Source organism: Mchenga conophoros, linkage group LG18 (assembly GCF_057382185.1).
Source record: "Mchenga conophoros isolate Kocher_MC1m ecotype Shallow Benthic linkage group LG18, M_conophoros_male_GT1.1, whole genome shotgun sequence".
Lineage (NCBI taxonomy): Eukaryota > Metazoa > Chordata > Actinopteri > Cichliformes > Cichlidae > Mchenga > Mchenga conophoros.
The window spans coordinates 14,715,991-14,728,341 of record NC_140543.1 but is presented as its reverse complement, the minus strand read 5'-3'; positions in this window follow the sequence as shown (position 1 = coordinate 14,728,341).

Below are 12,351 nucleotides of genomic sequence, written 5' to 3'. Positions count from 1 at the left end.
GGGATTGCTGCTTCAAATTTCCTTTTTCTCCCTTGCGCTCCACACAGTGAAACAGAGAGAAAGACATGCAGTGTTTCAGATCACACAGTTTACTAGATTCTCTCACTCCTGGGTGGTTTTGTGCTGAAGAGAATTTGAAAAAGAAGAGATGCTTCGGGAGTTGTCCCTTTAGAAGGCACGTGAACACACATAAATGTATTTTTTGGCACAGTGAAGCAGATGATTACTCTCTCCCACTCTCCAAGGCTTTTTCAATGTGGATTCGTTGTAAGGAACATAGAAGTTATGAAACCTTGGCGATTCAGCTCTGGCTGATCTTCCTCCCCCATTGTTTCAGAATTACCCCTCCAGTCTCCTCATCTCTCCGTTTCCTTCTCTTCCATTCCACCTCCTAGAGAGAGAGAGAGAGAGAGAGAAACAGAGAGAGACAGGGAGACTTGACAGAAACCAACTTGTATCACTGTCACTTTGTAATGGTTGACTAAACGAAAATAGCACCCTAATTAGTCAACCTTTCCATTATGTGTGACACTTACATTTGTGGGCGCTTAGCCCGATTGATCTTTTTAGGTTATTAATTGGCATAACACTGTGAATGACCTCCTCTGGATCAGGTTGGAGGTTGTTGGATTTTTCTTGTTTTGAGGAAAAGCATAATGATTCACTACAGAGCCATGATGAGAACATAAGATTAAGAGAAAGTTCAAACAAATGTCATGGTCTGAGACAGACGGGGAGACAGGCGCGGAGACAAAGGGAGAGAGACAAAGCTGCCTGTTGTGGATGTACACAAATAACGCAACCACCCACCCACTCACTGGCCTCCCCTACACAGAAACACAAACACACACACACACACACACACACACACACACGCAGAATCCCCCCCCCCCCCCCCCCCCCAAGCCCCCATTCAATCTCTCACACACATGCACACAGACATGGGCCCGTGCACGCAAACACACACAGCAGATTAGAAAAGCTGATTTATTGGTTGTAAAATGTTAATATAGCCATCAGCCGTGCTCATGAATTGTTAATTAAGGCCTTGACATGCTCGTCACCTAAAATGTTAATGAGGTGAGATTGCGTCAGGGCCAAGAGGTCTCTGTGAGCTACTGAGCAAAGACAACAGATGAGCCGAATTCACGAGCACCCCCACCGCCACCATCAGCCACCATCCTCCCTCCACGCACACTATAATAGGAAAGGCCGACAGCACCTGAGATGGGTCGTGCCCATTTGGTTATAGAGTAATTAAATTAATGAATAGTAATGTGAGAATTAAATGCTGCAATAGTGAGAGAAAATGATAAATATGATCTATTTTTATCCACCACCAGCCTGTATATACAGTGACCTGTACTAGTTGACTGACTGGAAGGAGTATTTAGTGTTTATTTACTACTTAGGAGAATGTAAAAATGAGATGATCTGTGATAATAGTGAGTGATAAAACAGTTTCACTCTACTCTAAAATAGTCCGGAATGAAGGCAACTGCTATATGTCACTGTTGTAAGGCAATTCCAGCGCCTTCAGCAGTACCTTAAACAGGCTCCATCCTGATTAATCCACTTTGAGTTCAACTTTAAAATTTGATGTCAAACACCAATAGCAAGGCTGAGAATGGGGCAGCGGTGAGCCAATCAGTTAATTATTAATTCACTGCATCTGTGTTTGATTAGTTGAAATGCCAGCTATAGGAGAGGCCGGGTTAATCAATGATATTTAAAAATCAGCTTGTCATAAAAATCTGTTGTGTCAAAGTGAAACGTGAAATCCAACAACAAGCCTTACTGACAGAGTCCTGTCAAATTTCAGTTGCGCTTTTAAAAACAAAACACAACACGGTTAAAGCAGTTCTTGACTAAATCTTTTGCTCCGCTCTGCTATAACAAGCAGAAATAAACTTGCAAGCTTGTTTAGACACTACTTGAGTCCCACTGCAAATGAGACTTGGTCTGCCTCTGAATTAAATAAACGCTAATTGTATACACATGGATTGATTACTAATTGGGCCTGCAATGGACAGACTCTCAGGGGACAAAAGTCACAGGAGGCCTCCTTGGCCAGAGTCTTTGTATAGTGAAGAGTGACAGTCAGCTTGTTTTGTTGCAAAGGTAGATCAAACAGCTACACGGAATATCAAAGACTGAAAAAAACAGATACCAGCTCCACTACACAGAGACACAGAACGACTTTCTGTCTCTTTGAGTCTTTCTGTATGAGTTTGGGGGTGTGCTTTCATGTCTGCGCCATGGGGCCAGTCTCATAATATAGCTACGTGTATAGCCTACAGTATAGCCGATTAATATTTACAATACGCTTGTTTTTGTTTTTGGATTTAGGATTAGAAGAAAGAAAAAAAAATCATGGTTCTTCTTAGAAAAAGAAAGCAAAGCAGTAAAATATTAAATCCCTAATCCATTTTTGTACTCGAATGACAAAAAAGTGTACCTAATAAAGTGGCAGGTGAGTGTATTTCTTAAACACACTGTCTGTCTGCTCCTGTTAGCCAACTCAGGCCTATCATTTATGAACACTCACCTCTGGTTTGCCTAAGGTAACCTGTTAAAAGTTCATTCATGATGCTTAGGGAGGGCTCTGTGGAAGAGCGAGCATGTGGAATAATATCAGAGCAGAGATTTCCTGTGTTGCTGATCCAAGTTTTTGCTGTTTATACAACAAGTTAGTGAATAGAGACATGAGCCATGGTCTTTAGCTCATCCTAAAGGTTTTATATGTGTTAGTGGCTAATTATTGCCTTTCAACTATTGGCTTATTCTGAAAACCTAATTTGGATTGTCTGAGGTCATCTTTCTTTCAGTTGTTGCTTGACTCTGACAAGGTTTATTCCTGTGGTGAAATCCAGACTCAGTTGCCAGTTTATTAAGCATGACTTGTTCAAATAAGAGCAGTCGTATTCAGCAGTTTTGCATAAGTGATGGCTTCACAAAGACATTTCAGAGTCCACACATCTCCTTATTTAAATGGTTGACAAAATATTAGAAGCTGTAATACTCTACAACATCTCTCTAAGACAGTTTTAGGATATGAAATTGGCTTAACTGCTGTAATGGATGTTAGTTACAGCTAGCTGGCAGATTAATGCAGACACTCGTGTGAATATGCTTCATGAAAAATTAGCTGTTGTTGTTTTTAGGGTGTTTTTTGTCTCTTTTGCTTTCTTCATCTTTAAGTGTATTGTGAGTATATGGTTATACCAAGTTTTGTCATTTTCAAGATGAACTATGACAATCACATTTTTTTTGCATACACTTGACATTTAGTTTGACAATGAAGGAACTTTTTTCCACTCAATAATGGGATTACGGTGGCTGCTTGCTGCTTTGTGTCCCAGTTACATCTAAACCTCCAAGCCTCTTGTTCACTCCTCTGTTCAGTCCTCTGGGAGGGCTATGCAAATCTATCTATAAAGGAAAATTCTTGCTGTTGTAATTTGTTTTTTTAAAATATTTATTTCTTTTGTTCCAGCACATGTAAAAGTTCTTTGGTTGTTTATTCTGTACGGTCTGTTTGGCTTCTGCCCACTCATAGAAAGTGTTCATTAAATACTAGTCACACTGTGGTCTGAGATGCGCAGTAGTGTCCCCCACACTCCCGTGTTAAACTAGGACAACGTGAATTCCACACACTGGCTGGCATTAAACTTTGACTATAATGTGACTTTGGGTAGGGTTGGTAATCTTTAGTGAACTGCGCTGAGCTCGTGGTGGAGGGATGAGTTGAGAGCCTGGAGGTGAAACGCCAGCTCGGAGTCTGTTTCTTTTCACAAGTCTTTTTATTTGGTTTTGTGATCAAAGTACATTTTGGCCTTTCAAGACTAACTGTTTTCATTTAACAGTTTAAATCAGTTTTCTTTCAGCTAAGGTCATACAATACCGAGAGAAAAATAAATAAATCACTTCCACTTCCTCCTGATATACTCCCATGCAGTTTTTTCAAGTTAGGGAGGTAACTTGTTCCTGTTTGTGGCAAGTTCTACAACCCACCACAGCCTGTACCCATATGTGGCTTTTCATGTAATTGCAGACTGACTCAATGATGCTGTGATCAGGCATCTCTGGGTCTCACACCATTTGCTGTAGGACTCCTCCTGACTCTATTTGTGGGGCTGCTGTCTTATACTGCCGAATGAATTTGACTGACAACTTCTCCCTGAGGGATGTAAAGTGAATAATGAATAATTCTGCCATAATATTACTGTCTGTGCTTGTAATTGATTTGGACCATATCACGCAGGAGTGCTATACACATAGACATTGTATAATGAATACCAGAACAATATATTCAGACTTTAATATTGCCTCGCTTTAAGATGGTCATTGTTAAACAACACCTTTATTATTTTTTCTTTTTTTAGCCATTCTGTTGTATTGATTTGTTGCTTATTTGTTGTATGACCCAATTTTGGCTCGGCTTTAGCTGTCAGACAGATGGCCCCACATTTGAGTCTCAAATATTTTGATAATACAGAGGAGTTTGAAGTCGACTGTTGCAGGGCAAGCCTAGATTCAAACCCAAATCACCCCTTCATCACTATGTTTGGCAGTTTGGCAGTCAGATCATGCAATGCTCAGAGAAACTGAAAAAAGCCCAGGAGAACAGCATCATGTCATAGGGAATTTACTTGGATATCCACTCCTAGGAAGATTGGCAACTGTTGTGAATGTTTATGACTTGTGAATAATGTTTCACAGTGTAGAATAATGGAGCTCGGATTGTTTCAACATGGCTCTTCACTGATTGATGGACAGCAACAATTACTTTTCACACAATGCTGCAAACCACCAACTGCCAAAGCCTCTGCTTTTACAGTGGTGCTCACACTTGCTGATGATCAATTAATGAAGTGCAACTGATTAGCAGCATCATCACATGCACTCGATGGTGGTGATTACCCGCTTAATTCCCACACAGCAATAAGAATGTAGTTCATTTTCACAGGATTGCGCTGTACTCTGTTTTCCATTAAGTAACTTTGGGGGCCCTTTCTTGTAAAGCTTCCTCATGTATTGTGTGTTTTATGTTTAGAACAAATACGACATAGAGCGACTTGTCTTTTTGACATCTCTCAAACTTGTCAAGGAGTTTTAATCAATGAGAGAAGTCTATCTCGACCTTTTACCTTTCATCCATTTAGATGTTTTCTTTGCATTTCATACATTAAAATATATTAGTAGATGAAATAAATTTATACAGGGTTTTCTTTTTTTACACTCCTTTTGCCCTGTTTGGAAACTTCAAACAAGAAATATAATACTAGACTGAGCAAGGAAGAGTAATATTTGATTTTGTTGATCATAGTAAAAGAATACTACAGTGGTCTAACTGGGCTGTTACTCACAAACCTGTACTGAAGTCCAGGATTCAGTAACTATATTAGACAAATGCACAGGAGATTACTGTAGCAGCTTTGATTGTAAAAACCATAGGGCTGAACTTCACATAGGGAAGAAAAAGCAGTCAATTCCAGCGAAGCCAACTAGTTTTCTTTATCCGAGTTGATGAAGTTCATCTTTTCACACTGAGAAATTTGTCTTTCTGACATCTCTTAAACTTCTCAAGGAGTTTTAATCAAAGCAAAACGTCCATCTCTGTCTTTTACCTTTCATCCTTTTAAATGTTTTCATTTCATGTTTTAAATTCTTTATTTTTCTATTCACTGCTTTGTCAGGCAGACACACGCTCCATCTTAATGTCACGTATTCAAGGACTGGACTGAATCAGATCTAAGTGATGCAACCCTATTTGAGAGTTTGTCCTTTTGTTATTCAGAGGGAACAAACACTTCTCCATCTGTGCTTTGTGCAAACGTGTGAGAAAAGAAGTAACCCTGAGCTTTGGCTTGAATGCCGCAGCATTTCTTGAAAAAGGCATACAGGCTTCCAAAAAATCTGACACATTCTCTTAAGTTTGGTTGCACCTCAGACTTGAAGCAGAGCGTGACTCTTTTTGGTGCAGACACCCCTGTTTGGATATGAAGTTTGAGGTAGACTGAGAGAGTTAAAAATTATGCTTGTCAGTCTTTCTAATGACTTAAGTAGAGTATTGATCTTATGCTGCGCGATGACTCAAAGTAAATGTTTGTTCTGTAAATAGGAGAGATGGAAGTGATGATGTCAGAATGGTCCCGTAATGCTATGACCCACTTTGCGTATCACCACTCCTTTTACCGTACATATTCCATCAGTGTCCCCACTCTTCCTCCCCTGCAGCACATCCCCCGTTGTGTGCAGTGTCTCACTCTGTGCCAAAGCACCCAGCAGAGATTTACACAAAAGTAGTCATCTTTTTCAAAAAGATGACTACTTTTCACCTAGGCCCAGAGAGAAGAGAAGAGGAGGAAAGAAAATGCAGATAACCAGTGGTCTCTGATCCATATTGGTGTGAATGTAATTGATTTCCCGCTGTGAGGAATCTGTCAGAATCACAGAACAAACGCTGGCTGAATAGTTAAAAGGGCAGAGAAAATCTGGGCTTTATCGCAAAGCTCTGTTTGCATATCCTTGTCAAACTCACAAGCAAAGTATATCACACATGGCCTTTGGGTAGACATCTTAGCGTCATTACATCGCTCTCTGATAAAGCTGTATGCAAATTATGCTTATTTAAGGTCTATTTTTATAGGAACAGATGGGTCTTAAAAATATATATAAAAATATAGAGCTCAGTAGGAAAAGATGCATGGAGCAATAAAAACACTGCTACAATAAAAATACTGAATAAGAAAAACAAATCAGAGACGTTCTGCATTTGCACCGTTTCTCCTTGTTTTCAGGAAATTGTGACAGCCTCACACTTTGAATCTTACACTGACAACAAATCTCCTCATCTCCCACCTACTGTGCATTTCTATATTACCGAAGTAACAACCAGAGCAATTCAAACATAGCATTCTTAAACAGTATTACAAGCTCACAGAAGTCAAAGTTAAGATGCAGGATGTGCTGGTTTGCCTTGTGTGTTTACTGAAGGTTTGCAGTATATTTTGCAAACCCTGAGACCCTTTCATGTTTTCCATACTTTATTTTTCAGACTAATTTAGAAATGGGTTATGTTTGCTTCAAGCAAGTCTGCAGGAAATACTCAAACTAACCAGAAATAATTAAAAAGGCAGACACTCATCAGCAATCATAGATTGGAAAGCCAGAGTCTTCGCTTTGCTCTGACCACCGCTCAGTTCACAAGGCACTAAACTCCTACACACCTCCTGTGGACTCTCGACTCACAGGTGGTCGAGAGTCCACAGGAGGTGGACTCTCGACCACCTCCTGTGGACTCTCTGGCCAGATACAGACCAACAAGATACAGACCACTTGTTGGTCTGTATCTGGCCAGCTTCGTGGACTAAGCCCTGGCAACCAGGCACCCTCCCTAAAGCCTGGGTTCATGGTCGGAGTCCCCGTAACCCTGATGGAGCTAGCTGATGTTTTTTGGACATCTGACCAGGATGTCTCCTGGGTGGCTCCTAAATTAGGTGTTTCGGTTATGTCCTAGAGCTTGAAAGAGTCTCTGGTTCCCCTCACTTAGACTGTCACCCCCCACGACCCAGGCCCAGGTAAGATATTAGTTTATATAAGATCTCACAGTTGATCGTGATGCTTGTCAGAACGAAAATCACTGTTTTCAGAAAAATGTTTGGAGATCTGCAAGAAAGAAATATTTTAAGGTTTAGCTCTGAGAAAAGATAAACTGTTATTTCAATCCTTGGAACTACCCATCATATTTTAAGCAGCTTAGCCAATCTGGTGAAGAAGTGATTTAATCAATAAATCATGCCATGGCGCCTATGCGTTAAGGTTTCTAAACCCAATGCTTAAAGGAGACCAAAACATGGGCTGCATTGCTGCATCTTATTAAAGCTTTAAACAATTACTTATGAAGATAAAACACTAATAAGGGAGATGGGAACCTAGCCAAAAACAAACCAACAAGTTCAGTTTTGTTTATGTGGCACCAAATCACAACAACAGTCAGCTCAAGGTGCTTTATGTCGTAAGGCAAAGACCCTACAATAATATAAAAGAAAACACTAACAATCAGACCACCTGCCATGAGTAAGCATTTGGAGACAAAAGGAAGGAAAAACTGGTTAACCTGTATGTTACCCTTAGAGTTGATCTGTATGCTTTAGGTAGAGTAACTTCCCCATGAACCTGATTTTTGTGCTTTTCATTTTGCCTGACTCGGGCCAGCATTTGAAAAGAGTTTTGTTGAAATTATTATTGTTTTGAAACCTCTAGGAAGCTCACTCTGGTTGGCACCACACACAGTGTTTTTCCAGAGTTCTCTATATCAGAGGTGGCAAGTGCAAATGAGCATGAACTCATAAATCAAAGCGCCAGAGTTATGAGTAAGTCCAGGCAGAAAATGCTTGAATTTTGCTTAACTGTTAGGTGTTGTCATGAATTCAGAATCCCTCACCTATTATTGTTGTTGTTGTTGTTATTTTGCAGAGACGCGCCTCAGCCGGGTTGCCATAAACTCTATAGAGTGCAGACGCTGTTGGCAGTAAAGGCTAATCTTCAACACTGGAGACAGTGATTAGAGAGAAGGAATCAATAATACATGGTAAGGGATGGCTAATGTACCACAGGGACTAACAGACAGTGACGTGTCTGATACCCAGCCCGCTGTCTCATATCCGCTGGTTTTCGACACAGCCAAAGCAAGCACACGAGGTATGAAAATCAGCAGGGGAAATAAAATCTGGGAAAGAGAAAGGTTAGACAAATAGATATAAAAGAGCTTTAAAGTGCAGAGAAAGCTGCTGTAGGAGTGCAGCAAAATAAAAGTGGAAAAGAAATTTAAACGGCTATATTTAAATTAATTTTCCGCAGTTTATCAAGTAACATTATGGAAAATACTTGTTTTTTTATCAGCAGCAGAGTAGGAAACACCACAGAAACACCAGACACAACAAACGTATTAGAGAATCTTGCGTTTGAAAGATTGCCCTCCCTTCTCACACTGACATGATGTTTCAAAAATCAATATGGGGCTGTGAAACAGGCCAAAATGAAATAAGTGTGCAAGCTATCCGGGAAATAAGATTGGCAGACAGACAGAAGCATGCCACCAGTCTCTGGGGACGGATGCTCGCCAAGCGGTCTCTCGTTCAGAGGGATTGGGGTTAATGTCTCTCTGCATTAGCACGCTAGCTCCACATCGGCCATCTGACCTCAGCTCCAGAAACACTAGATGACCCCCCCTCACACACACACACGCACGCACGCACGCACGCACGCACGCACACACACACACACACACACACTCAAAGATGAACATTACAGCTATGAGAGAATAATGATCTAATTAATGAGTGATTGGAACAACTGTGTGCGGTACTGCTGCCCCCACCTCTCTCCCTTTTCATTACGCCCCCACTTCTCTGTCTCATTTCCAGCACTGCTCATCATTAGCCCTCTGATGCATGAATTATGAAAGCCTTGGTCAAGATTTTTTTCTTAAGTGCTTTTATTCTTCTCAGGACATGAAAAAAAATGTTCAACTCTTTTTTCCCCAAAAATATGTTTTTTTTTAAAGTTATAAACTTGTCCACTCCAGTGGACTACATGCGCCTGAGCACTTAGCATGAAATACTGTGAATTTACTATAAAAATTAATTACCTTGTGTTCTATTGTAAATATACAAACACTTGTTTGCTTGTATCCTTTGAAAAACATCTCAGCAATTTTTTTGGAACTTTCAACTCATAAGGCCCCAATGTTTAGACGTAAATAACAAAACCAATCAACAGTCCTAGCTGTGAATCCTACACCTGAATATGGCAAACTATCTCCAACAAGAGAAACATTTTTGAGTCTACACAGTTCTATAACGATGCAGGACAGTATTACCAAGCCCTTAGTAGCATGCTGGAAGAAAACACAAACTGACATCTTAGTCTCTGCATCTCCAAACACTTCTGTGTTCATCACACCTAGGCTGTCCGTAGTTCCTATGTCTCTGTTCTGCTCTGGCAGCCACTCTCATCATCACTGGACTTATCACTGAACTCATCATCACTGGACTTATCACTGAACTCATCATCACTGCACTCATCAGTGAAATCATCATCACTGGAGCTGGATGGAATTTCCTGGACTATTCTGTACGCTGCCTTATTCTTTGCTGCATTTGAAGTCTACAAAATATGATAAAATAATTATTATAGTAACTCAAACTACAGCTGATCTGCACAGAAATATACATTTTAAATGAGTAGCTTATAAATGTAACAATTATATGCTTACTTATAACCAAAACAGTCCCAAAAAACAGTGAGACAATTTATGACTTATGTTAAAAAAATATAGTGGGTAATGCATGATGTCCACTACAGTGGACACATGGTTAATCGTAGTTTTCTACATATTAGACATAACAATTTCTTATTCCAAACAGATAATATCCTTCCCTAGATGTTACTGCATATCATCATATTTTTTTTTTACCTGTTGGGCTCTTTTAGCATAGAAGGATTGACAGGATATGCCAGCAGTGGTCGGCAGGGGTGACAGTTTGTCTGCCATCTTTGATTCAGAGGAAATTTACTTGCAGTTGCACTAACTGAACACTGAATTGACCTCAATGGAGCATGGCAGCAGAGAGCACTCTAGAGGCTAATATGCAGTTCCACCATAGAAACCAATGCATTAAAGAGATATGTACGTTTTAGTAGCTGTCCACTCCAGTGACCACTATGCATCAGAGGGTTAGGCCGCAAACACAAATACACAGAGTTCATAGTTCCAAACAAAGACACTGGTACACACACAAGGGGCTGATGTCCTGAAACGGTTTCTGCCACAATAAAAGCTCATTACTGAATTGACACTCCAGAAGCAGACTCGTGCGGCACGACGCGACAGGTAGCTCGTTATTGCTTGACTTTCTCTTTGCGGCTTGAACCCCTCCATCGGCAGTTGGCTCCCCCCTTTTATCATAACTCCTCATCATGCCAGATATATGACAGAGCAATGGCTATTCAAGCAGATATACATTTTATTTCTCATATTTTGCATACCTGAAGCCAGCATTCGGCTGTGGAATGTGAAAGGTCTGGAGGCAGCAGCTCTGTATGTTGCGTTAACAGTAAAAGCGTTGCCACGGAGACTCAGGTGAAGTTACTGAAATGTTTTGGCTCCTAACCTTGACTCTGATAACGCTAATGTGCAGCTCAAGAGGCATAAAAAGATGATTCGGTGAGTTCACGCTATTCAAATGCTCAATGCCACCAAGAGGGGAGGGAGTTTAAAAGACCTGAGCTATAATATAGTATATAATATAGAACAAAGAGAAAGGTACTACATCATAAAGGTTTAAGCTGCTTTATTGTTGAGCAGCTACAATTTTTTTTCATTAAGTGCAACATGGCCATCACTTTTACCTGAAGCCCAAAGTTTTGCAGCCTGACTGAAAGTCCAAAACTTTAACTATAACCTTTAATTTTACAAAACTGAAAACAGGTGCAAATCTTTACTCTGTAGCAGCTGTTGTTTATGTTAAATACTGGCACAAGTTTTCATTTTCTCCTAGGTGGATTGCTTGATATAAACATGAATTGAACTGAACCAAACAGCGTAGCTTATATATGCGATCAGTGATTTAATCACTCTTATTATCTTAATTGTTGAAAAAAAGTGGCTTTTATATTTCTCTCTCACTACATTCTTTATAATATTATTAAAGCTCATTGCTGAAGCTATTTAAAGCAAAAATGTCAGGAGATCATTGTTTTCATTAGCAGCTAGGCTGTTCATAATCCTTCCAGTTGATTGATCATGTATTCTGGCAGTCAGTGGCAAAAACTGTCCATCAATATTGATCAGAGTGAGTGTGTTGGGCCAATCAATTTGTTTGACCAATATTTAGAACCTAGTACATAGATTGAATTTCCTTTGCTTAAACACTTTAGTGTAGTTAGTCATTTATTCTCCGTCCATCAGTTAGAAGATTAATGAACCATCTAGGTCAGTCAATTTCAGTTTTTAACAATGCAACACTGTTGGTGTCCCATTCATCATTTTAAACGTTAGCCCCACATTAGATATACCTGGAAACTCATTTCTAGTTGGTACAGGACATTTGGATCTATATGAAACCTCCTCTGTTACACCATATATATATGTTATATAATTTTGTAACATTTTGCTAAAACAGTTTGGTAGTGCACCAGTTGTTGTCAGCTAGAAAGACCTGCCTTTAAAGCTAGCTTTCCTTTTTTCCTGTGTATACTGAAAAATAATGGTTAATTTAAGTAAATCGTGATTTTTTTTAAAGGTCATATATTGGTTTTGTGCTTGAAAGCACACACGTCTGA